This window comes from Rhinoderma darwinii, chromosome 4 (assembly GCF_050947455.1).
Source record: "Rhinoderma darwinii isolate aRhiDar2 chromosome 4, aRhiDar2.hap1, whole genome shotgun sequence".
Classification (NCBI taxonomy): Eukaryota; Metazoa; Chordata; class Amphibia; order Anura; family Rhinodermatidae; genus Rhinoderma; species Rhinoderma darwinii.
This window is the reverse complement of record NC_134690.1, coordinates 31061734-31084462: the sequence shown is the minus strand read 5'-3', so window position 1 is coordinate 31084462 and position 22729 is coordinate 31061734. Positions and strand designations below refer to the sequence as shown.

General features: G+C 36.0%; 45 non-coding genes across 45 annotated transcripts; all 45 read right to left on the bottom strand.

Moving 5' to 3' along the window:
• Nucleotides 1-122: 122 nt before the first annotated feature.
• TRNAR-UCU (transfer RNA arginine (anticodon UCU)) lies at nt 123-208 on the bottom strand. Its single transcript is given in 2 exon segments — nt 123-158; nt 172-208. It is a non-coding gene; the product is annotated as a tRNA-Arg (tRNA).
• Nucleotides 209-607: 399 nt separating this feature from the next.
• Nucleotides 608-693, bottom strand: TRNAR-UCU (transfer RNA arginine (anticodon UCU)). Its single transcript is given in 2 exon segments — nt 608-643; nt 657-693. It is a non-coding gene; the product is annotated as a tRNA-Arg (tRNA).
• Nucleotides 694-1092: 399 nt separating this feature from the next.
• TRNAR-UCU (transfer RNA arginine (anticodon UCU)) lies at nt 1093-1178 on the bottom strand. Its single transcript is given in 2 exon segments — nt 1093-1128; nt 1142-1178. It is a non-coding gene; the product is annotated as a tRNA-Arg (tRNA).
• Nucleotides 1179-1578: 400 nt separating this feature from the next.
• Nucleotides 1579-1664, bottom strand: TRNAR-UCU (transfer RNA arginine (anticodon UCU)). The gene is given in 2 exon segments: nt 1579-1614; nt 1628-1664. It is a non-coding gene; the product is annotated as a tRNA-Arg (tRNA).
• Nucleotides 1665-2064: 400 nt separating this feature from the next.
• On the bottom strand, nt 2065-2150 carry TRNAR-UCU (transfer RNA arginine (anticodon UCU)). The gene is given in 2 exon segments: nt 2065-2100; nt 2114-2150. It is a non-coding gene; the product is annotated as a tRNA-Arg (tRNA).
• Nucleotides 2151-2550: 400 nt separating this feature from the next.
• On the bottom strand, nt 2551-2636 carry TRNAR-UCU (transfer RNA arginine (anticodon UCU)). Its single transcript is given in 2 exon segments — nt 2551-2586; nt 2600-2636. It is a non-coding gene; the product is annotated as a tRNA-Arg (tRNA).
• Nucleotides 2637-3034: 398 nt separating this feature from the next.
• Nucleotides 3035-3120, bottom strand: TRNAR-UCU (transfer RNA arginine (anticodon UCU)). The gene is given in 2 exon segments: nt 3035-3070; nt 3084-3120. It is a non-coding gene; the product is annotated as a tRNA-Arg (tRNA).
• A 400-nt stretch (nt 3121-3520) lies between these two features.
• Nucleotides 3521-3606, bottom strand: TRNAR-UCU (transfer RNA arginine (anticodon UCU)). The gene is given in 2 exon segments: nt 3521-3556; nt 3570-3606. It is a non-coding gene; the product is annotated as a tRNA-Arg (tRNA).
• An 886-nt stretch (nt 3607-4492) lies between these two features.
• On the bottom strand, nt 4493-4578 carry TRNAR-UCU (transfer RNA arginine (anticodon UCU)). The gene is given in 2 exon segments: nt 4493-4528; nt 4542-4578. It is a non-coding gene; the product is annotated as a tRNA-Arg (tRNA).
• A 399-nt stretch (nt 4579-4977) lies between these two features.
• Nucleotides 4978-5063, bottom strand: TRNAR-UCU (transfer RNA arginine (anticodon UCU)). The gene is given in 2 exon segments: nt 4978-5013; nt 5027-5063. It is a non-coding gene; the product is annotated as a tRNA-Arg (tRNA).
• A 400-nt stretch (nt 5064-5463) lies between these two features.
• TRNAR-UCU (transfer RNA arginine (anticodon UCU)) lies at nt 5464-5549 on the bottom strand. The gene is given in 2 exon segments: nt 5464-5499; nt 5513-5549. It is a non-coding gene; the product is annotated as a tRNA-Arg (tRNA).
• A 400-nt stretch (nt 5550-5949) lies between these two features.
• On the bottom strand, nt 5950-6035 carry TRNAR-UCU (transfer RNA arginine (anticodon UCU)). The gene is given in 2 exon segments: nt 5950-5985; nt 5999-6035. It is a non-coding gene; the product is annotated as a tRNA-Arg (tRNA).
• Nucleotides 6036-6434: 399 nt separating this feature from the next.
• TRNAR-UCU (transfer RNA arginine (anticodon UCU)) lies at nt 6435-6520 on the bottom strand. The gene is given in 2 exon segments: nt 6435-6470; nt 6484-6520. It is a non-coding gene; the product is annotated as a tRNA-Arg (tRNA).
• Nucleotides 6521-6919: 399 nt separating this feature from the next.
• Nucleotides 6920-7005, bottom strand: TRNAR-UCU (transfer RNA arginine (anticodon UCU)). Its single transcript is given in 2 exon segments — nt 6920-6955; nt 6969-7005. It is a non-coding gene; the product is annotated as a tRNA-Arg (tRNA).
• A 399-nt stretch (nt 7006-7404) lies between these two features.
• TRNAR-UCU (transfer RNA arginine (anticodon UCU)) lies at nt 7405-7490 on the bottom strand. Its single transcript is given in 2 exon segments — nt 7405-7440; nt 7454-7490. It is a non-coding gene; the product is annotated as a tRNA-Arg (tRNA).
• Nucleotides 7491-7890: 400 nt separating this feature from the next.
• On the bottom strand, nt 7891-7976 carry TRNAR-UCU (transfer RNA arginine (anticodon UCU)). Its single transcript is given in 2 exon segments — nt 7891-7926; nt 7940-7976. It is a non-coding gene; the product is annotated as a tRNA-Arg (tRNA).
• A 400-nt stretch (nt 7977-8376) lies between these two features.
• On the bottom strand, nt 8377-8462 carry TRNAR-UCU (transfer RNA arginine (anticodon UCU)). Its single transcript is given in 2 exon segments — nt 8377-8412; nt 8426-8462. It is a non-coding gene; the product is annotated as a tRNA-Arg (tRNA).
• A 399-nt stretch (nt 8463-8861) lies between these two features.
• On the bottom strand, nt 8862-8947 carry TRNAR-UCU (transfer RNA arginine (anticodon UCU)). The gene is given in 2 exon segments: nt 8862-8897; nt 8911-8947. It is a non-coding gene; the product is annotated as a tRNA-Arg (tRNA).
• A 400-nt stretch (nt 8948-9347) lies between these two features.
• TRNAR-UCU (transfer RNA arginine (anticodon UCU)) lies at nt 9348-9433 on the bottom strand. Its single transcript is given in 2 exon segments — nt 9348-9383; nt 9397-9433. It is a non-coding gene; the product is annotated as a tRNA-Arg (tRNA).
• Nucleotides 9434-9833: 400 nt separating this feature from the next.
• On the bottom strand, nt 9834-9919 carry TRNAR-UCU (transfer RNA arginine (anticodon UCU)). Its single transcript is given in 2 exon segments — nt 9834-9869; nt 9883-9919. It is a non-coding gene; the product is annotated as a tRNA-Arg (tRNA).
• Nucleotides 9920-10319: 400 nt separating this feature from the next.
• TRNAR-UCU (transfer RNA arginine (anticodon UCU)) lies at nt 10320-10405 on the bottom strand. The gene is given in 2 exon segments: nt 10320-10355; nt 10369-10405. It is a non-coding gene; the product is annotated as a tRNA-Arg (tRNA).
• A 401-nt stretch (nt 10406-10806) lies between these two features.
• On the bottom strand, nt 10807-10892 carry TRNAR-UCU (transfer RNA arginine (anticodon UCU)). The gene is given in 2 exon segments: nt 10807-10842; nt 10856-10892. It is a non-coding gene; the product is annotated as a tRNA-Arg (tRNA).
• Nucleotides 10893-11292: 400 nt separating this feature from the next.
• On the bottom strand, nt 11293-11378 carry TRNAR-UCU (transfer RNA arginine (anticodon UCU)). The gene is given in 2 exon segments: nt 11293-11328; nt 11342-11378. It is a non-coding gene; the product is annotated as a tRNA-Arg (tRNA).
• Nucleotides 11379-11778: 400 nt separating this feature from the next.
• On the bottom strand, nt 11779-11864 carry TRNAR-UCU (transfer RNA arginine (anticodon UCU)). The gene is given in 2 exon segments: nt 11779-11814; nt 11828-11864. It is a non-coding gene; the product is annotated as a tRNA-Arg (tRNA).
• Nucleotides 11865-12263: 399 nt separating this feature from the next.
• TRNAR-UCU (transfer RNA arginine (anticodon UCU)) lies at nt 12264-12349 on the bottom strand. Its single transcript is given in 2 exon segments — nt 12264-12299; nt 12313-12349. It is a non-coding gene; the product is annotated as a tRNA-Arg (tRNA).
• Nucleotides 12350-12749: 400 nt separating this feature from the next.
• TRNAR-UCU (transfer RNA arginine (anticodon UCU)) lies at nt 12750-12835 on the bottom strand. The gene is given in 2 exon segments: nt 12750-12785; nt 12799-12835. It is a non-coding gene; the product is annotated as a tRNA-Arg (tRNA).
• A 400-nt stretch (nt 12836-13235) lies between these two features.
• On the bottom strand, nt 13236-13321 carry TRNAR-UCU (transfer RNA arginine (anticodon UCU)). The gene is given in 2 exon segments: nt 13236-13271; nt 13285-13321. It is a non-coding gene; the product is annotated as a tRNA-Arg (tRNA).
• A 400-nt stretch (nt 13322-13721) lies between these two features.
• On the bottom strand, nt 13722-13807 carry TRNAR-UCU (transfer RNA arginine (anticodon UCU)). The gene is given in 2 exon segments: nt 13722-13757; nt 13771-13807. It is a non-coding gene; the product is annotated as a tRNA-Arg (tRNA).
• Nucleotides 13808-14207: 400 nt separating this feature from the next.
• On the bottom strand, nt 14208-14293 carry TRNAR-UCU (transfer RNA arginine (anticodon UCU)). Its single transcript is given in 2 exon segments — nt 14208-14243; nt 14257-14293. It is a non-coding gene; the product is annotated as a tRNA-Arg (tRNA).
• Nucleotides 14294-14692: 399 nt separating this feature from the next.
• TRNAR-UCU (transfer RNA arginine (anticodon UCU)) lies at nt 14693-14778 on the bottom strand. Its single transcript is given in 2 exon segments — nt 14693-14728; nt 14742-14778. It is a non-coding gene; the product is annotated as a tRNA-Arg (tRNA).
• A 400-nt stretch (nt 14779-15178) lies between these two features.
• Nucleotides 15179-15264, bottom strand: TRNAR-UCU (transfer RNA arginine (anticodon UCU)). Its single transcript is given in 2 exon segments — nt 15179-15214; nt 15228-15264. It is a non-coding gene; the product is annotated as a tRNA-Arg (tRNA).
• Nucleotides 15265-15664: 400 nt separating this feature from the next.
• Nucleotides 15665-15750, bottom strand: TRNAR-UCU (transfer RNA arginine (anticodon UCU)). The gene is given in 2 exon segments: nt 15665-15700; nt 15714-15750. It is a non-coding gene; the product is annotated as a tRNA-Arg (tRNA).
• A 400-nt stretch (nt 15751-16150) lies between these two features.
• TRNAR-UCU (transfer RNA arginine (anticodon UCU)) lies at nt 16151-16236 on the bottom strand. Its single transcript is given in 2 exon segments — nt 16151-16186; nt 16200-16236. It is a non-coding gene; the product is annotated as a tRNA-Arg (tRNA).
• Nucleotides 16237-16637: 401 nt separating this feature from the next.
• TRNAR-UCU (transfer RNA arginine (anticodon UCU)) lies at nt 16638-16723 on the bottom strand. Its single transcript is given in 2 exon segments — nt 16638-16673; nt 16687-16723. It is a non-coding gene; the product is annotated as a tRNA-Arg (tRNA).
• A 400-nt stretch (nt 16724-17123) lies between these two features.
• TRNAR-UCU (transfer RNA arginine (anticodon UCU)) lies at nt 17124-17209 on the bottom strand. The gene is given in 2 exon segments: nt 17124-17159; nt 17173-17209. It is a non-coding gene; the product is annotated as a tRNA-Arg (tRNA).
• A 401-nt stretch (nt 17210-17610) lies between these two features.
• TRNAR-UCU (transfer RNA arginine (anticodon UCU)) lies at nt 17611-17696 on the bottom strand. The gene is given in 2 exon segments: nt 17611-17646; nt 17660-17696. It is a non-coding gene; the product is annotated as a tRNA-Arg (tRNA).
• A 400-nt stretch (nt 17697-18096) lies between these two features.
• TRNAR-UCU (transfer RNA arginine (anticodon UCU)) lies at nt 18097-18182 on the bottom strand. Its single transcript is given in 2 exon segments — nt 18097-18132; nt 18146-18182. It is a non-coding gene; the product is annotated as a tRNA-Arg (tRNA).
• Nucleotides 18183-18582: 400 nt separating this feature from the next.
• On the bottom strand, nt 18583-18668 carry TRNAR-UCU (transfer RNA arginine (anticodon UCU)). The gene is given in 2 exon segments: nt 18583-18618; nt 18632-18668. It is a non-coding gene; the product is annotated as a tRNA-Arg (tRNA).
• Nucleotides 18669-19069: 401 nt separating this feature from the next.
• Nucleotides 19070-19155, bottom strand: TRNAR-UCU (transfer RNA arginine (anticodon UCU)). The gene is given in 2 exon segments: nt 19070-19105; nt 19119-19155. It is a non-coding gene; the product is annotated as a tRNA-Arg (tRNA).
• Nucleotides 19156-19554: 399 nt separating this feature from the next.
• Nucleotides 19555-19640, bottom strand: TRNAR-UCU (transfer RNA arginine (anticodon UCU)). Its single transcript is given in 2 exon segments — nt 19555-19590; nt 19604-19640. It is a non-coding gene; the product is annotated as a tRNA-Arg (tRNA).
• Nucleotides 19641-20526: 886 nt separating this feature from the next.
• On the bottom strand, nt 20527-20612 carry TRNAR-UCU (transfer RNA arginine (anticodon UCU)). Its single transcript is given in 2 exon segments — nt 20527-20562; nt 20576-20612. It is a non-coding gene; the product is annotated as a tRNA-Arg (tRNA).
• A 399-nt stretch (nt 20613-21011) lies between these two features.
• TRNAR-UCU (transfer RNA arginine (anticodon UCU)) lies at nt 21012-21097 on the bottom strand. The gene is given in 2 exon segments: nt 21012-21047; nt 21061-21097. It is a non-coding gene; the product is annotated as a tRNA-Arg (tRNA).
• Nucleotides 21098-21497: 400 nt separating this feature from the next.
• On the bottom strand, nt 21498-21583 carry TRNAR-UCU (transfer RNA arginine (anticodon UCU)). The gene is given in 2 exon segments: nt 21498-21533; nt 21547-21583. It is a non-coding gene; the product is annotated as a tRNA-Arg (tRNA).
• A 399-nt stretch (nt 21584-21982) lies between these two features.
• On the bottom strand, nt 21983-22068 carry TRNAR-UCU (transfer RNA arginine (anticodon UCU)). The gene is given in 2 exon segments: nt 21983-22018; nt 22032-22068. It is a non-coding gene; the product is annotated as a tRNA-Arg (tRNA).
• A 400-nt stretch (nt 22069-22468) lies between these two features.
• On the bottom strand, nt 22469-22554 carry TRNAR-UCU (transfer RNA arginine (anticodon UCU)). The gene is given in 2 exon segments: nt 22469-22504; nt 22518-22554. It is a non-coding gene; the product is annotated as a tRNA-Arg (tRNA).
• Nucleotides 22555-22729: the final 175 nt, after the last annotated feature.

Below are 22729 nucleotides of genomic sequence, written 5' to 3'. Positions count from 1 at the left end.
GCCAGAAATGTTTTTATTAAAGACCACTCTAAGCCCTTAACCATAAAGCCTGTTACTGTGCAGTATTTCCTTTTGCCTCATTCTAACATCTGAAAAGTAATTACATGTTACCCAAAAACACACGACTCTGGTGGGACTCGAACCCACAACCTTTGAATTGCTATATAGCTCTAGAAGTCCAATGCGCTATCCATTGCGCCACAGAGCCTATATCATCCCACATGCTAGTAAAAAATGTGCCCAGCTAAAGTCTTAATGTGTCTTGCTTTTTTAAGTTAAGGAATACTAAAAAAATCATCATTGGGTCTATCTTTTAGACATACTCAAAAATAGCTCAACTTTAAATTGTTCTTGACACTTCGTGGTTTCTATATATTGATAACAGATAGACATGAACAGAGCATTTTCAAAATTGGATGCAAAAATCGTTGTCTTAAGAGTCCACAAAAAAGGTGGTTCCAATAACTTACACTAAAAAATTAGGGGCCAGAAATGTTTTTATTAAAGACCACTCTAAGCCCTTAACCATAAAGCCTGTTACTGTGCAGTATTTCCTTTTGCCTCATTCTAACATCTGAAAAGTAATTACATGTTACCCAAAAACACACGACTCTGGTGGGACTCGAACCCACAACCTTTGAATTGCTATATAGCTCTAGAAGTCCAATGCGCTATCCATTGCGCCACAGAGCCTATATCATCCCACATGCTAGTAAAAAATGTGCCCAGCTAAAGTCTTAATGTGTCTTGCTTTTTTAAGTTAAGGAATACTAAAAAAATCATCATTGGGTCTATCTTTTAGACATACTCAAAAATAGCTCAACTTTAAATTGTTCTTGACACTTCGTGGTTTCTATATATTGATAACAGATAGACATGAACAGAGCATTTTCAAAATTGGATGCAAAAATCGTTGTCTTAAGAGTCCACAAAAAAGGTGGTTCCAATAACTTACACTAAAAAATTAGGGGCCAGAAATGTTTTTATTAAAGACCACTCTAAGCCCTTAACCATAAAGCCTGTTACTGTGCAGTATTTCCTTTTGCCTCATTCTAACATCTGAAAAGTAATTACATGTTACCCAAAAACACACGACTCTGGTGGGACTCGAACCCACAACCTTTGAATTGCTATATAGCTCTAGAAGTCCAATGCGCTATCCATTGCACCACAGAGCCTATATCATCCCACATGCTAGTAAAAAATGTGCCCAGCTAAAGTCTTAATGTGTCTTGCTTTTTTAAGTTAAGGAATACTAAAAAAATCATCATTGGGGCTATCCTTTAGAGATACTCAAAAATAGCTCAGCTTTAAATTGTTCTTGACACTTCATGGTTTCTATATATTGATAACAGATAGACATGAACAGAGCATTTTCAAAATTGGATGTAAAAATCGTTGTCTTAAGAGTCCACAAAAAAAGGTGGTTCCAATAACTTACACTAACAAATTAGGGGCCAGAAATGTTTTTATTAAAGACCACTCTAAGCCCTTAACCATAAAGCCTGTTACTGTGCAGTATTTCCTTTTGCCTCATTCTAACATCTGAAAAGTAATTACATGTTACCCAAAAACACACCACTCTGGTGGGACTCGAACCCACAACCTTTGAATTGCTATATAGCTCTAGAAGTCCAATGCGCTATCCATTGTGCCACAGAGCCTATATCATCCCACATGCTAGTAAAAAATGTGCCCAGCTAAAGTCTTAATGTGTCTTGCTTTTTTAAGTTAAGGAATACTAAAAAAATCATCATTGGGTCTATCTTTTAGACATACTCAAAAATAGCTCAACTTTAAATTGTTCTTGACACTTCGTGGTTTCTATATATTGATAACAGATAGACATGAACAGAGCATTTTCAAAATTGGATGCAAAAATCGTTGTCTTAAGAGTCCACAAAAAAAGGTGGTTCCAATAACTTACACTAACAAGTTAGGGGCCAGAAATGTTTTTATTAAAGACCACTCTAAGCCCTTAACCATAAAGCCTGTTACTGTGCAGTATTTCCTTTTGCCTCATTCTAACATCTGAAAAGTAATTACATGTTACCCAAAAACACACGACTCTGGTGGGACTCGAACCCACAACCTTTGAATTGCTATATAGCTCTAGAAGTCCAATGCGCTATCCATTGCGCCACAGAGCCTATATCATCCCACATGCTAGTAAAAAATGTGCCCAGCTAAAGTCTTAATGTGTCTTGCTTTTTTAAGTTAAGGAATACTAAAAATATCATCATTGGGTCTATCTTTTAGACATACTCAAAAATAGCTCAACTTTAAATTGTTCTTGACACTTCGTGGTTTCTATATATTGATAACAGATAGACATGAACAGAGCATTTTCAAAATTGGATGTAAAAATCGTTGTCTTAAGAGTCCACAAAAAAAGGTGGTTCCAATAACTTACACTAACAAATTAGGGGCCAGAAATGTTTTTATTAAAGACCACTCTAAGCCCTTAACCATAAAGCCTGTTACTGTGCAGTATTTCCTTTTGCCTCATTCTAACATCTGAAAAGTACTTACATGTTACCCAAAAACACACGACTCTGGTGGGACTCGAACCCACAACCTTTGAATTGCTATCTAGCTCTAGAAGTCCAATGTGCTATCCATTGCGCCACAGAGCCTATATCATCCCACATTCTAGTAAAAAATGTGCCCAGCTAAAGTCTTAATGTGTTGCTTTTTTAAGTTAAGGAATACAAAAAAAATCATCATTGGGGCTATCCTTTAGAGATACTCAAAAATAGCTCAGCTTTAAATTGTTCTTGACACTTCGTGGTTTCTATATATTGATAACAGATAGACATGAACAGAGCATTTTCAAAATTGGATGCAAAAATCGTTGTCTTAAGAGTCCACAAAAAAAGGTGGTTCCAATAACTTACACTAACAAATTAGGGGCCAGAAATGTTTTTATTAAAGACCACTCTAAGCCCTTAACCATAAAGCCTGTTACTGTGCAGTATTTCCTTTTGCCTCATTCTAACATCTGAAAAGTAATTACATGTTTCCCAAAAACACACGACTCTGGTGGGACTCGAACCCACAACCTTTGAATTGCCATATAGCTCTAGAAGTCCAATGCGCTATCCATTGCGCCACAGAGCCTATATCATCCCACATGCTAGTAAGAAATGTGCCCAGCTAAAGTCTTAATGTGTCTTGCCTTTTTAAGTTAAGGAATACTAAAAAAATCATCATTGGGGATATCCTTTAGAGATAATCAAAAATAGCTCAGCTTTAAATTGTTCTTGACACTTCGTGGTTTCTATATATTGATAACAGATAGACATGAACAGAGCATTTTCAAAATTGGATGCAAAAATCGTTGTCTTAAGAGTCCACAAAAAAAGGTGGTTCCAATAACTTACACTAACAAATTAGGGGCCAGAAATGTTTTTATTAAAGACCACTCTAAGCCCTTAACCATAAAGCCTGTTACTGTGCAGTATTTCCTTTTGCCTCATTCTAACATCTGAAAAGTAATTACATGTTACCCAAAAACACATGACTCTGGTGGGACTCAAACCCACAACCTTTGAATTGCTATATAGCTCTAGAAGTCCAATGCGCTATCCATTGCGCCACAGAGCCTATATCATCCCACATGCTAGTAAAAAATGTGCCCAGCTAAAGTCTTAATGTGTCTTGCTTTTTTAAGTTAAGGAATACTAAAAAAATCATCATTGGGTCTATCTTTTAGACATACTCAAAAATAGCTCAACTTTAAATTGTTCTTGACACTTCGTGGTTTCTATATATTGATAACAGATAGACATGAACAGAGCATTTTCAAAATTGGATGCAAAAATCATTGTCTTAAGAGTCCACAAAAAAGGTGGTTCCAATAACTTACACTAAAAAATTAGGGGCCAGAAATGTTTTTATTAAAGACCACTCTAAGCCCTTAACCATAAAGCCTGTTACTGTGCAGTATTTCCTTTTGCCTCATTCTAACATCTGAAAAGTAATTACATGTTACCCAAAAACACACAACCCTGGTGGGACTCGAACCCACAACCTTTGAATTGCTATATAGCTCTAGAAGCCCAATGCACTATCCATTGCGCCACAGAGCCTATATCATCCCACATGCTAGTAAAAAATGTGCCCAGCTAAAGTCTTAATATGTCTTGCTTTTTTAAGTTAAGGAATACTAAAAAAATCATCATTGGGTCTATCTTTTAGACATACTCAAAAATAGCTCAACTTTAAATTGTTCTTGACACTTCGTGGTTTCTATATATTGATAACAGATAGACATGAACAGAGCATTTTCAAAATTGGATGCAAAAATCGTTGTCTTAAGAGTCCACAAAAAAAGGTGGTTCCAATAACTTACACTAACAAATTAGGGGCCAGAAATGTTTTTTATTAAAGACCACTCTAAGCCCTTAACCATAAAGCCTGTTACTGTGCAGTATTTCCTTTTGCCTCATTCTAACATCTGAAAAGTAATTACATGTTACCCAAAAACACATGACTCTGGTGGGACTCGAACCCACAACCTTTGAATTGCTATATAGCTCTAGAAGTCTAATGCGCTATCCATTGCGCCACAGAGCCTATATCATCCCACATGCTAGTAAAAAATGTGCCCAGCTAAAGTCTTAATGTGTCCTGCTTTTTTAAGTTAAGGAATACTAAAAAAATCATCATTGGGTCTATCTTTTAGACATACTCAAAAATAGCTCAACTTTAAATTGTTCTTGACACTTCGTGGTTTCTATATATTGATAACAGATAGACATGAACAGAGCATTTTCAAAATTGGATGCAAAAATCATTGTCTTAAGAGTCCACAAAAAAGGTGGTTCCAATAACTTACACTAAAAAATTAGGGGCCAGAAATGTTTTTATTAAAGACCACTCTAAGCCCTTAACCATAAAGCCTGTTACTGTGCAGTATTTCCTTTTGCCTCATTCTAACATCTGAAAAGTAATTACATGTTACACAAAAACACACGACTCTGGAGGGACTCGAACCCACAACCTTTGAATTGCTATATAGCTCTAGAAGTCCAATGCGCTATCCACTGCGCCACAGAGACTATATCATCCCACATGCTAGTAAAAAATGTGCCCAGCTAAAGTCTTAATGTGTCTTGCTCTTTTAAGTTAAGGAATACAAAAAAAATCATCATTGGGGCTATCCTTTAGAGATACTCAAAAATAGCTCAGCTTTAAATTGTTCTTGACACTTCGTGGTTTCTATATATTGATAACAGATAGACATGAACAGAGCATTTTCAAAATTGGATGCAAAAATCGTTGTCTTAAGAGTCCACAAAAAAAGGTGGTTCCAATAACTTACACTAACAAATTAGGGGCCAGAAATGTTTTTATTAAAGACCACTCTAAGCCCTTAACCATAAAGCCTGTTACTGTGCAGTATTTCCTTTTGCCTCATTCTAACATCTGAAAAGTAATTACATGTTACCCAAAAACACACGACTCTGGTGGGACTCGAACCCACAACCTTTGAATTGCTATATAGCTCTAGAAGTCCAATGCGCTATCCATTGCGCCACAGAGCCTATATCATCCCACATGCTAGTAAAAAATGTGCCCAGCTAAAGTCTTAATGTGTCTTGCTTTTTTAAGTTAAGGAATACTAAAAAAATCATCATTGGGGCTATCCTTTAGAGATACTCAAAAATAGCTCAGCTTTAAATTGTTCTTGACACTTCGTGGTTTCTATATATTGATAACAGATAGACATGAACAGAGCATTTTCAAAATTGGATGTAAAAATCGTTGTCTTAAGAGTCCACAAAAAAAGGTGGTTCCAATAACTTACACTAACAAATTAGGGGCCAGAAATGTTTTTATTAAAGACCACTCTAAGCCCTTAACCATAAAGCCTGTTACTGTGCATTATTCCTTTTTGCCTCATTCTAACATCTGAAAAGTAATTACATGTTACCCAAAAACACATGACTCTGGTGGGACTCAAACCCACAACCTTTGAATTGCTATATAGCTCTAGAAGTCCAATGCGCTATCCATTGCGCCACAGAGCCTATATCATCCCACATGCTAGTAAAAAATGTGCCCAGCTAAAGTCTTAATGTGTCTTGCTTTTTTAAGTTAAGGAATACTAAAAAAATCATCATTGGGTCTATCTTTTAGACATACTCAAAAATAGCTCAACTTTAAATTGTTCTTGACACTTCGTGGTTTCTATATATTGATAACAGATAGACATGAACAGAGCATTTTCAAAATTGGATGCAAAAATCATTGTCTTAAGAGTCCACAAAAAAGGTGGTTCCAATAACTTACACTAAAAAATTAGGGGCCAGAAATGTTTTTATTAAAGACCACTCTAAGCCCTTAACCATAAAGCCTGTTACTGTGCAGTATTTCCTTTTGCCTCATTCTAACATCTGAAAAGTAATTACATGTTACCCAAAAACACATGACTCTGGTGGGACTCGAACCCACAACCTTTGAATTGCTATATAGCTCTAGAAGTCCAATGCGCTATCCATTGCGCCACAGAGCCTATATCATCCCACATGCTAGTAAAAAATGTGCCCAGCTAAAGTCTTAATGTGTCCTGCTTTTTTAAGTTAAGGAATACTAAAAAAATCATCATTGGGTCTATCTTTTAGACATACTCAAAAATAGCTCAACTTTAAATTGTTCTTGACACTTCGTGGTTTCTATATATTGATAACAGATAGACATGAACAGAGCATTTTCAAAATTGGATGCAAAAATCATTGTCTTAAGAGTCCACAAAAAAGGTGGTTCCAATAACTTACACTAAAAAATTAGGGGCCAGAAATGTTTTTATTAAAGACCACTCTAAGCCCTTAACCATAAAGCCTGTTACTGTGCATTATTCCTTTTTGCCTCATTCTAACATCTGAAAAGTAATTACATGTTACCCAAAAACACACGACTCTGGTGGGACTCGAACCCACAACCTTTGAATTGCTATATAGCTCTAGAAGTCCAATGCGCTATCCATTGCGCCACAGAGCCTATATCATCCCACATGCTAGTAAAAAATGTGCCCAGCTAAAGTCTTAATGTGTCTTGCTTTTTTAAGTTAAGGAATACAAAAAAAATCATCATTGGGGCTATCCTTTAGAGATACTCAAAAATAGCTCAGCTTTAAATTGTTCTTGACACTTCGTGGTTTCTATATATTGATAACAGATAGACATGAACAGAGCATTTTCAAAATTGGATGCAAAAATCGTTGTCTTAAGAGTCCACAAAAAAGGTGGTTCCAATAACTTACACTAACAAATTAGGGGCCAGAAATGTTTTTATTAAAGACCACTCTAAGCCCTTAACCATAAAGCCTGTTACTGTGCAGTATTTCCTTTTGCCTCATTCTAACATCTGAAAAGTAATTACATGTTACACAAAAACACACGACTCTGGAGGGACTCGAACCCACAACCTTTGAATTGCTATATAGCTCTAGAAGTCCAATGCGCTATCCACTGCGCCACAGAGACTATATCATCCCACATGCTAGTAAAAAATGTGCCCAGCTAAAGTCTTAATGTGTCTTGCTCTTTTAAGTTAAGGAATACAAAAAAAATCATCATTGGGGCTATCCTTTAGAGATACTCAAAAATAGCTCAGCTTTAAATTGTTCTTGACACTTCGTGGTTTCTATATATTGATAACAGATAGACATGAACAGAGCATTTTCAAAATTGGATGCAAAAATCGTTGTCTTAAGAGTCCACAAAAAAAGGTGGTTCCAATAACTTACACTAACAAATTAGGGGCCAGAAATGTTTTTATTAAAGACCACTCTAAGCCCTTAACCATAAAGCCTGTTACTGTGCAGTATTTCCTTTTGCCTCATTCTAACATCTGAAAAGTAATTACATGTTACCCAAAAACACACGACTCTGGTGGGACTCGAACCCACAACCTTTGAATTGCTATATAGCTCTAGAAGTCCAATGCGCTATCCATTGCGCCACAGAGCCTATATCATCCCACATGCTAGTAAAAAATGTGCCCAGCTAAAGTCTTAATGTGTCTTGCTTTTTTAAGTTAAGGAATACTAAAAAAATCATCATTGGGGCTATCCTTTAGAGATACTCAAAAATAGCTCAGCTTTAAATTGTTCTTGACACTTCGTGGTTTCTATATATTGATAACAGATAGACATGAACAGAGCATTTTCAAAATTGGATGTAAAAATCGTTGTCTTAAGAGTCCACAAAAAAAGGTGGTTCCAATAACTTACACTAACAAATTAGGGGCCAGAAATGTTTTTATTAAAGACCACTCTAAGCCCTTAACCATAAAGCCTGTTACTGTGCAGTATTTCCTTTTGCCTCATTCTAACATCTGAAAAGTAATTACATGTTACCCAAAAACACACGACTCTGGTGGGACTTGAACCCACAACCTTTGAATTGCTATATAGCTCTAGAAGTCCAATGCGCTATCCATTGCGCCACAGAGCCTATATCATCCCTTATGCTAGTAAAAAATGTGCCCAGCTAAAGTCTTAATGTGTCTTGCTTTTTTAAGTTAAGGAATACTAAAAAAATCATCATTGGGTCTATCTTTTAGACATACTCAAAAATAGCTCAACTTTAAATTGTTCTTGACACTTCGTGGTTTCTATATATTGATAACAGATAGACATGAACAGAGCATTTTCAAAATTGGATGCAAAAATCATTGTCTTAAGAGTCCACAAAAAAGGTGGTTCCAATAACTTACACTAAAAAATTAGGGGCCAGAAATCTTTTTATTAAAGACCACTCTAAGCCCTTAACCATAAAGCCTGTTACTGTGCATTATTCCTTTTTGCCTCATTCTAACATCTGAAAAGTAATTACATGTTACCCAAAAACACACGACTCTGGTGGGACTCGAACCCACAACATTTGAATTGCTATATAGCTCTAGAAGTCCAATGTGCTATCCATTGCGCCACAGAGCCTACATCATCCCACATGCTAGTAAAAAATGTGCCCAGCTAAAGTCTTAATGTGTCTTGCTTTTTTAAGTTAAGGAATACAAAAAAAATCATCATTGGGGCTATCCTTTAGAGATACTCAAAAATAGCTCAGCTTTAAATTGTTCTTGACACTTCGTGGTTTCTATATATTGATAACAGATAGACATGAACAGAGCATTTTCAAAATTGGATGCAAAAATCGTTGTCTTAAGAGTCCACAAAAAAAGGTGGTTCCAATAACTTACACTAACAAATTAGGGGCCAGAAATGTTTTTATTAAAGACCACTCTAAGCCCTTAACCATAAAGCCTGTTACTGTGCATTATTCCTTTTTGCCTCATTCTAACATCTGAAAAGTAATTACATGTTACCCAAAAACACACGACTCTGGTGGGACTCGAACCCACAACCTTTGAATTGCTATATAGCTCTAGAAGTCCAATGTGCTATCCATTGCGCCACAGAGCCTATATCATCCCATATGCTAGTAAAAAATGTGCCCAGCTAAAGTCTTAATGTGTCTTGCTTTTTTAAGTTAAGGAATACAAAAAAAATCATCATTGGGGCTATCCTTTAGAGATACTCAAAAATAGCTCAGCTTTAAATTGTTCTTGACACTTCGTGGTTTCTATATATTGATAACAGATAGACATGAACAGAGCATTTTCAAAATTGGATGCAAAAATCGTTGTCTTAAGAGTCCACAAAAAAAGGTGGTTCCAATAACTTACACTAACAAATTAGGGGCCAGAAATGTTTTTATTAAAGACCACTCTAAGCCCTTAACCATAAAGCCTGTTACTGTGCAGTATTTCCTTTTGCCTCATTCTAACATCTGAAAAGTAATTACATGTTACCCAAAAACACACGACTCTGGTGGGACTCGAACCCACAACCTTTGAACTGCTATATAGCTCTAGAAGTCCAATGCGCTATCCATTGCGCCACAGAGCCTATATCATCCCACATGCTAGTAAAAAATGTGCCCAGCTAAAGTCTTAATGTGTCTTGCTTTTTTAAGTTAAGGAATACTAAAAAAATCATCATTGGGTCTATCTTTTAGACATACTCAAAAATAGCTCAACTTTAAATGGTTCTTGACACTTCGTGGTTTCTATATATTGATAACAGATAGACATGAACAGAGCATTTTCAAAATTGGATGCAAAAATCGTTGTCTTAAGAGTCCACAAAAAAAGGTGGTTCCAATAACTTACACTAACAAATTAGGGGCCAGAAATGTTTTTAATAAAGACCACTCTAAGCCCTTAACCATAAAGCCTGTTACTGTGCAGTATTTCCTTTTGCCTCATTCTAACATCTGAAAAGTAATTACATGTTACCCAAAAACACATGACTCTGGTGGGACTCGAACCCACAACCTTTGAATTGCTATATAGCTCTAGAAGTCCAATGCGCTATCCATTGCGCCACAGAGCCTATATCATCCCACATGCTAGTAAAAAATGTGCCCAGCTAAAGTCTTAATGTGTCTTGCTTTTTTAAGTTAAGGAATACTAAAAAAATCATCATTGGGTCTATCTTTTAGACATACTCAAAAATAGCTCAACTTTAAATTGTTCTTGACACTTCGTGGTTTCTATATATTGATAACAGATAGACATGAACAGAGCATTTTCAAAATTGGATGCAAAAATCGTTGTCTTAAGAGTCCACAAAAAAAGGTTTGTTCCAATAACTTACACTAACAAATTAGGGGCCAGAAATGTTTTTATTAAAGACCACTCTAAGCCCTTAACCATAAAGCCTGTTACTGTGCAGTATTTCCTTTTGCCTCATTCTAACATCTGAAAAGTAATTACATGTTACCCAAAAACACACGACTCTGGTGGGACTCGAACCCACAACTTTTGAATTGCTATATAGCTCTAGAAGTCCAATGCGCTATCCATTGTGCCACAGAGCCTATATCATCCCACATGCTAGTAAAAAATGTGCCCAGCTAAAGTCTTAATGTGTCTTGCTTTTTTAAGTTAAGGAATACTAAAAAAATCATCATTGGGGCTATCCTTTAGAGATACTCAAAAATAGCTCAGCTTTAAATTGTTCTTGACACTTCGTGGTTTCTATATATTGATAACAGATAGACATGAACAGAGCATTTTCAAAATTGGATGTAAAAATCGTTGTCTTAAGAGTCCACAAAAAAAGGTGGTTCCAATAACTTACACTAACAAATTAGGGGCCAGAAATGTTTTTATTAAAGACCACTCTAAGCCCTTAACCATAAAGCCTGTTACTGTGCAGTATTTCCTTTTGCCTAATTCTAACATCTGAAAAGTAATTACATGTTACCCAAAAACACACGACTCTGGTGGGACTCGAACCCACAACCTTTGAATTGCTATATAGCTCTAGAAGTCCAATGCGCTATCCATTGCGCCACAGAGCCTATATCATCCCACATGCTAGTAAAAAATGTGCCCAGCTAAAGTCTTAATGTGTCTTGCTTTTTTAAGTTAAGGAATACTAAAAAAATCATCATTGGGGCTATACTTTAGAGATACTCAAAAATAGCTCAGCTTTAAATTGTTCTTGACACTTCGTGGTTTCTATATATTGATAACAGATAGACATGAACAGAGCATTTTCAAAATTGGATGCAAAAATCGTTGTCTTAAGAGTCCACAAAAAAAGGTGGTTCCAATAACTTACACTAACAAATTAGGGGCCAGAAATGTTTTTATTAAAGACCACTCTAAGCCCTTAACCATAAAGCCTGTTACTGTGCAGTATTTCCTTTTGCCTAATTCTAACATCTGAAAAGTAATTACATGTTACCCAAAAACACACGACTCTGGTGGGACTCGAACCCACAACCTTTGAATTGCTATATAGCTCTAGAAGTCCAATGCGCTATCCATTGCGCCACAGAGCCTATATCATCCCACATGCTAGTAAAAAATGTGCCCAGCTAAAGTCTTAATGTGTCTTGCTTTTTTAAGTTAAGGAATACTAAAAAAATCATCATTGGGTCTATCTTTTAGACATACTCAAAAATAGCTCAACTTTAAATTGTTCTTGACACTTCGTGGTTTCTATATATTGATAACAGATAGACATGAACAGAGCATTTTCAAAATTGGATGCAAAAATCATTGTCTTAAGAGTCCACAAAAAAGGTGGTTCCAATAACTTACACTAAAAAATTAGGGGCCAGAAATGTTTTTATTAAAGACCACTCTAAGCCCTTAACCATAAAGCCTGTTACTGTGCATTATTCCTTTTTGCCTCATTCTAACATCTGAAAAGTAATTACATGTTACCCAAAAACACACGACTCTGGTGGGACTCGAACCCACAACCTTTGAATTGCTATATAGCTCTAGAAGTCCAATGCGCTATCCATTGCGCCACAGAGCCTATATCATCCCACATGCTAGTAAAAAATGTGCCCAGCTAAAGTCTTAATGTGTCTTGCTTTTTTAAGTTAAGGAATACTAAAAAAATCATCATTGGGGCTATACTTTAGAGATACTCAAAAATAGCTCAGCTTTAAATTGTTCTTGACACTTCGTGGTTTCTATATATTAATAACAGATAGACATGAACAGAGCATTTTCAAAATTGGATGCAAAAATCGTTGTCTTAAGAGTCCACAAAAAAAGGTGGTTCCAATAACTTACACTAACAAATTAGGGGCCAGAAATGTTTTTATTAAAGACCACTCTAAGCCCTTAACCATAAAGCCTGTTACTGTGCAGTATTTCCTTTTGCCTAATTCTAACATCTGAAAAGTAATTACATGTTACCCAAAAACACACGACTCTGGTGGGACTCGAACCCACAACCTTTGAATTGCTATATAGCTCTAGAAGTCCAATGCGCTATCCATTGCGCCACAGAGCCTATATCATCCCACATGCTAGTAAAAAATGTGCCCAGCTAAAGTCTTAATGTGTCTTGCTTTTTTAAGTTAAGGAATACTAAAAAAATCATCATTGGGTCTATCTTTTAGACATACTCAAAAATAGCTCAACTTTAAATTGTTCTTGACACTTCGTGGTTTCTATATATTGATAACAGATAGACATGAACAGAGCATTTTCAAAATTGGATGCAAAAATCGTTGTCTTAAGAGTCCACAAAAAAAGGTGGTTCCAATAACTTACACTAACAAATTAGGGGCCAGAAATGTTTTTATTAAAGACCACTCTAAGCCCTTAACCATAAAGCCTGTTACTGTGCAGTATTTCCTTTTGCCTCATTCTAACATCTGAAAAGTAATTACATGTTACCCAAAAACACACGACTCTGGTGGGACTCGAACCCACAACCTTTGTATTGCTATATAGCTCTAGAAGTCCAAAGCGCTATCCATTGCGCCACAGAGCCTATATCATCCCTCATGCTAGTAAAAAATGTGCCCAGCTAAAGTCTTAATGTGTCTTGCTTTTTTAAGTTAAGGAATACTAAAAAAATCATCATTGGGGCTATCCTTTAGAGATACTCAAAAATAGCTCAGCTTTAAATTGTTCTTGACACTTCGTGGTTTCTATATATTGATAACAGATAGACATGAACAGAGCATTTTCAAAATTGGATGTAAAAATCGTTGTCTTAAGAGTCCACAAAAAAAGGTGGTTCCAATAACTTACACTAACAAATTAGGGGCCAGAAATGTTTTTATTAAAGACCACTCTAAGCCCTTAACCATAAAGCCTGTTACTGTGCAGTATTTCCTTTTGCCTCATTCTAACATCTGAAAAGTAATTACATGTTACCCAAAAACACACGACTCTGGTGGGACTCGAACCCACAACCTTTGAATTGCTATATAGCTCTAGAAGTCCAATGCGCTATCCATTGCGCCACAGAGCCTATATCATCCCACATGCTAGTAAAAAATGTGCCCAGCTAAAGTCTTAATGTGTCTTGCTTTTTTAAGTTAAGGAATACTAAAAAAATCATCATTGGGTCTATCTTTTAGACATACTCAAAAATAGCTCAGCTTTAAATTGTTCTTGACACTTCGTGGTTTCTATATATTGATAACAGATAGACATGAACAGAGCATTTTCAAAATTGGATGTAAAAATCGTTGTCTTAAGAGTCCACAAAAAAAGGTGGTTCCAATAACTTACACTAACAAATTAGGGGCCAGAAATGTTTTTATTAAAGACCACTCTAAGCCCTTAACCATAAAGCCTGTTACTGTGCAGTATTTCCTTTTGCCTCATTCTAACATCTGAAAAGTAATTACATGTTACCCAAAAACACACGACTCTGGTGGGACTCGAACCCACAACCTTTGAATTGCTATATAGCTCTAGAAGTCCAATGCGCTATCCATTGCGCCACAGAGCCTATATCATCCCACATGCTAGTAAAAAATGTGCCCAGCTAAAGTCTTAATGTGTCTTGCTTTTTTAAGTTAAGGAATACTAAAAAAATCATCATTGGGTCTATCTTTTAGACATACTCAAAAATAGCTCAACTTTAAATTGTTCTTGACACTTCGTGGTTTCTATATATTGATAACAGATAGACATGAACAGAGCATTTTCAAAATTGGATGCAAAAATCATTGTCTTAAGAGTCCACAAAAAAGGTGGTTCCAATAACTTACACTAAAAAATTAGGGGCCAGAAATGTTTTTATTAAAGACCACTCTAAGCCCTTAACCATAAAGCCTGTTACTGTGCATTATTCCTTTTTGCCTCATTCTAACATCTGAAAAGTAATTACATGTTACCCAAAAACACACGACTCTGGTGGGACTCGAACCCACAACCTTTGAATTGCTATATAGCTCTAGAAGTCCAATGCGCTATCCATTGCGCCACAGAGCCTATATCATCCCACATGCTAGTAAAAAATGTGCCCAGCTAAAGTCTTAATGTGTCTTGCTTTTTTAAGTTAAGGAATACTAAAAAAATCATCATTGGGGCTATACTTTAGAGATACTCAAAAATAGCTCAGCTTTAAATTGTTCTTGACACTTCGTGGTTTCTATATATTGATAACAGATAGACATGAACAGAGCATTTTCAAAATTGGATGCAAAAATCGTTGTCTTAAGAGTCCACAAAAAAAGGTGGTTCCAATAACTTACACTAACAAATTAGGGGCCAGAAATGTTTTTATTAAAGACCACTCTAAGCCCTTAACCATAAAGCCTGTTACTGTGCAGTATTTCCTTTTGCCTCATTCTAACATCTGAAAAGTAATTACATGTTACCCAAAAACACACGACTCTGGTGGGACTCGAACCCACAACCTTTGTATTGCTATATAGCTCTAGAAGTCCAATGCGCTATCCATTGCGCCACAGAGCCTATATCATCCTTCATGCTAGTAAAAAATGTGCCCAGCTAAAGTCTTAATGTGTCTTGCTTTTTTAAGTTAAGGAATACTAAAAAAATCATCATTGGGGCTATCCTTTAGAGATACTCAAAAATAGCTCAGCTTTAAATTGTTCTTGACACTTCGTGGTTTCTATATATTGATAACAGATAGACATGAACAGAGCATTTTCAAAATTGGATGTAAAAATCGTTGTCTTAAGAGTCCACAAAAAAAGGTGGTTCCAATAACTTACACTAACAAATTAGGGGCCAGAAATGTTTTTATTAAAGACCACTCTAAGCCCTTAACCATAAAGCCTGTTACTGTGCAGTATTTCCTTTTGCCTCATTCTAACATCTGAAAAGTAATTACATGTTACCCAAAAACACACGACTCTGGTGGGACTCAAACCCACAACCTTTGTATTGCTATATAGCTCTAGAAGTCCAATGCGCTATCCATTGCGCCACAGAGCCTATATCATCCCTCATGCTAGTAAAAAATGTGCCCAGCTAAAGTCTTAATGTGTCTTGCTTTTTTAAGTTAAGGAATACTAAAAAAATCATCATTGGGTCTATCTTTTAGACATACTCAAAAATAGCTCAGCTTTAAATTGTTCTTGACACTTCGTGGTTTCTATATATTGATAACAGATAGACATGAACAGAGCATTTTCAAAATTGGATGTAAAAATCGTTGTCTTAAGAGTCCACAAAAAAAGGTGGTTCCAATAACTTACACTAACAAATTAGGGGCCAGAAATGTTTTTATTAAAGACCACTCTAAGCCCTTAACCATAAAGCCTGTTACTGTGCAGTATTTCCTTTTGCCTCATTCTAACATCTGAAAAGTAATTACATGTTACCCAAAAACACACGACTCTGGTGGGACTCAAACCCACAACCTTTGTATTGCTATATAGCTCTAGAAGTCCAATGCGCTATCCATTGCGCCACAGAGCCTATATCATCCCTCATGCTAGTAAAAAATGTGCCCAGCTAAAGTCTTAATGTGTCTTGCTTTTTTAAGTTAAGGAATACTAAAAAAATCATCATTGGGTCTATCTTTTAGACATACTCAAAAATAGCTCAGCTTTAAATTGTTCTTGACACTTCGTGGTTTCTATATATTGATAACAGATAGACATGAACAGATCATTTTCAAAATTGGATGCAAAAATCGTTGTCTTAAGAGTCCACAAAAAAAGGTTTGTTCCAATAACTTACACTAACAAATTAGGGGCCAGAAATGTTTTTATTAAAGACCACTCTAAGCCCTTAACCATAAAGCCTGTTACTGTGCAGTATTTCCTTTTGCCTCATTCTAACATCTGAAAAGTAATTACATGTTACCCAAAAACACACGACTCTGGTGGGACTCGAACCCACAACCTTTGTATTGCTATATAGCTCTAGAAGTCCAATGCGCTATCCATTGCGCCACAGAGCCTATATCAGCCCTCATGCTAGTAAAAAATGTGCCCAGCTAAAGTCTTAATGTGTCTTGCTTTTTTAAGTTAAGGAATACTAAAAAAATCATCATTGGGGCTATCCTTTAGAGATACTCAAAAATAGCTCAGCTTTAAATTGTTCTTGACACTTCGTGGTTTCTATATATTGATAACAGATAGACATGAACAGAGCATTTTCAAAATTGGATGTAAAAATCGTTGTCTTAAGAGTCCACAAAAAAAGGTGGTTCCAATAACTTACACTAACAAATTAGGGGCCAGAAATGTTTTTATTAAAGACCACTCTAAGCCCTTAACCATAAAGCCTGTTACTGTGCAGTATTTCCTTTTGCCTCATTCTAACATCTGAAAAGTAATTACATGTTACCCAAAAACACACGACTCTGGTGGGACTCGAACCCACAACCTTTGAATTGCTATATAGCTCTAGAAGTCCAATGCGCTATCCATTGCGCCACAGAGCCTATATCATCCCACATGCTAGTAAAAAATGTGCCCAGCTAAAGTCTTAATGTGTCTTGCTTTTTTAAGTTAAGGAATACTAAAAAAATCATCATTGGGTCTATCTTTTAGACATACTCAAAAATAGCTCAGCTTTAAATTGTTCTTGACACTTCGTGGTTTCTATATATTGATAACAGATAGACATGAACAGAGCATTTTCAAAATTGGATGCAAAAATCGTTGTCTTAAGAGTCCACAAAAAAAGGTTTGTTCCAATAACTTACACTAACAAATTAGGGGCCAGAAATGTTTTTATTAAAGACCACTCTAAGCCCTTAACCATAAAGCCTGTTACTGTGCAGTATTTCCTTTTGCCTCATTCTAACATCTGAAAAGTAATTACATGTTACCCAAAAACACACGACTCTGGTGGGACTCGAACCCACAACCTTTGTATTGCTATATAGCTCTAGAAGTCCAATGCGCTATCCATTGCGCCACAGAGCCTATATCATCCCTCATGCTAGTAAAAAATGTGCCCAGCTAAAGTCTTAATGTGTCTTGCTTTTTTAAGTTAAGGAATACTAAAAAAATCATCATTGGGGCTATCCTTTAGAGATACTCAAAAATAGCTCAGCTTTAAATTGTTCTTGACACTTCGTGGTTTCTATATATTGATAACAGATAGACATGAACAGAGCATTTTCAAAATTGGATGTAAAAATCGTTGTCTTAAGAGTCCACAAAAAAAGGTGGTTCCAATAACTTACACTAACAAATTAGGGGCCAGAAATGTTTTTATTAAAGACCACTCTAAGCCCTTAACCATAAAGCCTGTTACTGTGCAGTATTTCCTTTTGCCTCATTCTAACATCTGAAAAGTAATTACATGTTACCCAAAAACACACGACTCTGGTGGGACTCAAACCCACAACCTTTGTATTGCTATATAGCTCTAGAAGTCCAATGCGCTATCCATTGCGCCACAGAGCCTATATCATCCCTCATGCTAGTAAAAAATGTGCCCAGCTAAAGTCTTAATGTGTCTTGCTTTTTTAAGTTAAGGAATACTAAAAAAATCATCATTGGGGCTATCCTTTAGAGATACTCAAAAATAGCTCAGCTTTAAATTGTTCTTGACACTTCGTGGTTTCTATATATTGATAACAGATAGACATGAACAGAGCATTTTCAAAATTGGATGTAAAAATCGTTGTCTTAAGAGTCCACAAAAAAAGGTGGTTCCAATAACTTACACTAACAAATTAGGGGCCAGAAATGTTTTTATGAAAGACCACTCTAAGCCCTTAACCATAAAGCCTGTTACTGTGCAGTATTTCCTTTTGCCTCATTCTAACATCTGAAAAGTAATTACATGTTACCCAAAAACACCCGACTCTGGTGGGACTCGAACCCACAACCTTTGAATTGCTATATAGCTCTAGAAGTCCAATGCGCTATCCATTGCGCCACAGAGCCTATATCATCCCACATGCTAGTAAAAAATGTGCCCAGCTAAAGTCTTAATGTGTCTTGCTTTTTTAAGTTAAGGAATACTAAAAAAATCATCATTGGGTCTATCTTTTAGACATACTCAAAAATAGCTCAGCTTTAAATTGTTCTTGACACTTCGTGGTTTCTATATATTGATAACAGATAGACATGAACAGAGCATTTTCAAAATTGGATGCAAAAATCGTTGTCTTAAGAGTCCACAAAAAAAGGTTTGTTCCAATAACTTACACTAACAAATTAGGGGCCAGAAATGTTTTTATTAAAGACCACTCTAAGCCCTTAACCATAAAGCCTGTTACTGTGCAGTATTTCCTTTTGCCTCATTCTAACATCTGAAAAGTAATTACATGTTACCCAAAAACACACGACTCTGGTGGGACTCGAACCCACAACCTTTGAATTGCTATATAGCTCTAGAAGTCCAATGCGCTATCCATTGCGCCACAGAGCCTATATCATCCCACATGCTAGTAAAAAATGTGCCCAGCTAAAGTCTTAATGTGTCTTGCTTTTTTAAGTTAAGGAATACTAAAAAAATCATCATTGGGGCTATCCTTTAGAGATACTCAAAAATAGCTCAGCTTTAAATTGTTCTTGACACTTCGTGGTTTCTATATATTGATAACAGATAGACATGAACAGAGCATTTTCAAAATTGGATGCAAAAATCATTGTCTTAAGAGTCCACAAAAAAGGTGGTTCCAATAACTTACACTAAAAAATTAGGGGCCAGAAATGTTTTTATTAAAGACCACTCTAAGCCCTTAACCATAAAGCCTGTTACTGTGCATTATTCCTTTTTGCCTCATTCTAACATCTGAAAAGTAATTACATGTTACCCAAAAACACACGACTCTGGTGGGACTCGAACCCACAACCTTTGAATTGCTATATAGCTCTAGAAGTCCAATGCTCTATCCATTGCGCCACAGAGCCTATATCATCCCACATGCTAGTAAAAAATGTGCCCAGCTAAAGTCTTAATGTGTCTTGCTTTTTTAAGTTAAGGAATACTAAAAAAATCATCATTGGGGCTATACTTTAGAGATACTCAAAAATAGCTCAGCTTTAAATTGTTCTTGACACTTCGTGGTTTCTATATATTGATAACAGATAGACATGAACAGAGCATTTTCAAAATTGGATGCAAAAATCGTTGTCTTAAGAGTCCACAAAAAAAGGTGGTTCCAATAACTTACACTAACAAATTAGGGGCCAGAAATGTTTTTATTAAAGACCACTCTAAGCCCTTAACCATAAAGCCTGTTACTGTGCAGTATTTCCTTTTGCCTCATTCTAACATCTGAAAAGTAATTACATGTTACCCAAAAACACACGACTCTGGTGGGACTCGAACCCTCAACCTTTGTATTGCTATATAGCTCTAGAAGTCCAATGCGCTATCGATTGCGCCACAGAGCCTATATCATCCCTCATGCTAGTAAAAAATGTGCCCAGCTAAAGTCTTAATGTGTCTTGCTTTTTTAAGTTAAGGAATACTAAAAAAATCATCATTGGGGCTATCCTTTAGAGATACTCAAAAATAGCTCAGCTTTAAATTGTTCTTGACACTTCGTGGTTTCTATATATTGATAACAGATAGACATGAACAGAGCATTTTCAAAATTGGATGCAAAAATCGTTGTCTTAAGAGTCCACAAAAAAAGGTGGTTCCAATAACTTACACTAACAAATTAGGGGCCAGAAATGTTTTTATTAAAGACCACTCTAAGCCCTTAACCATAAAGCCTGTTACTGTGCAGTATTTCCTTTTGCCTCATTCTAACATCTGAAAAGTAATTACATGTTACCCAACAACACACGACTCTGGTGGGACTCGAACCCACAACCTTTGAATTGCTATATAGCTCTAGAAGTCCAATGCGCTATCCATTGCGCCACAGAGCCTATATCATCCCACATGCTAGTAAAAAATGTGCCCAGCTAAAGTCTTAATGTGTCTTGCTTTTTTAAGTTAAGGAATACTAAAAAAATCATCATTGGGTCTATCTTTTAGACATACTCAAAAATAGCTCAACTTTAAATTGTTCTTGACACTTCGTGGTTTCTATATATTGATAACAGATAGACATGAACAGAGCATTTTCAAAATTGGATGCAAAAATCATTGTCTTAAGAGTCCACAAAAAAGGTGGTTCCAATAACTTACACTAAAAAATTAGGGGCCAGAAATGTTTTTATTAAAGACCACTCTAAGCCCTTAACCATAAAGCCTGTTACTGTGCAGTATTTCCTTTTGCCTCATTCTAACATCTGAAAAGTAATTACATGTTACCCAAAAACACACGACTCTGGTGGGACTCGAACCCACAACCTTTGAATTGCTATATAGCTCTAGAAGTCCAAAGCGCTATCCATTGCGCCACAGAGCCTATATCATCCCACATGCTAGTAAAAAATGTGCCCAGCTAAAGTCTTAATGTGTCTTGCTTTTTTAAGTTAAGGAATACTAAAAAAATCATCATTGGGGCTATCCTTTAGAGATACTCAAAAATAGCTCAGCTTTAAATTGTTCTTGACACTTCGTGGTTTCTATATATTGATAACAGATAGACATGAACAGAGCATTTTCAAAATTGGATGTAAAAATCGTTGTCTTAAGAGTCCACAAAAAAAGGTGGTTCCAATAACTTACACTAACAAATTAGGGGCCAGAAATGTTTTTATTAAAGACCACTCTAAGCCCTTAACCATAAAGCCTGTTACTGTGCAGTATTTCCTTTTGCCTCATTCTAACATCTGAAAAGTAATTACATGTTACCCAAAAACACACGACTCTGGTGGGACTCGAACCCACAACCTTTGAATTGCTATATAGCTCTAGAAGTCCAATGCGCTATCCATTGCGCCACAGAGCCTATATCATCCCACATGCTAGTAAAAAATGTGCCCAGCTAAAGTCTTAATGTGTCTTGCTTTTTTAAGTTAAGGAATACTAAAAAAATCATCATTGGGTCTATCTTTTAGACATACTCAAAAATAGCTCAACTTTAAATTGTTCTTGACACTTCGTGGTTTCTATATATTGATAACAGATAGACATGAACAGAGCATTTTCAAAATTGGATGCAAAAATCATTGTCTTAATAGTCCACAAAAAAGGTGGTTCCAATAACTTACACTAAAAAATTAGGGGCCAGAAATGTTTTTATTAAAGACCACTCTAAGCCCTTAACCATAAAGCCTGTTACTGTGCAGTATTTCCTTTTGCCTCATTCTAACATCTGAAAAGTAATTACATGTTACCCAAAAACACACGACTCTGGTGGGACTCGAACCCACAACCTTTGAATTGCTATATAGCTCTAGAAGTCCAATGCGCTATCCATTGCGCCACAGAGCCTATATCATCCCACATGCTAGTAAAAAATGTGCCCAGCTAAAGTCTTAATGTGTCTTGCTTTTTTAAGTTAAGGAATACTAAAAAAATCATCATTGGGTCTATCTTTTAGACATACTCAAAAATAGCTCAACTTTAAATTGTTCTTGACACTTCGTGGTTTCTATATATTGATAACAGATAGACATCAACAGAGCATTTTCAAAATTGGATGTAAAAATCGTTGTCTTAAGAGTCCACAAAAAAAGGTGGTTCCAATAACTTACACTAACAAATTAGGGGCCAGAAATGTTTTTATTAAAGACCACTCTAAGCCCTTAACCATAAAGCCTGTTACTGTGCAGTATTTCCTTTTGCCTCATTCTAACATCTGAAAAGTAATTACATGTTACCCAAAAACACACGACTCTGGTGGGACTCGAACCCTCAACCTTTGAATTGCTATATAGCTCTAGAAGTCCAATGCGCTATCCATTGCGCCACAGAGCCTATATCATCCCACATGCTAGTAAAAAATGTGCCCAGCTAAAGTCTTAATGTGTCTTGCTTTTTTAAGTTAAGGAATACTAAAAAAATCATCATTGGGTCTATCTTTTAGACATACTCAAAAATAGCTCAACTTTAAATTGTTCTTGACACTTCGTGGTTTCTATATATTGATAAC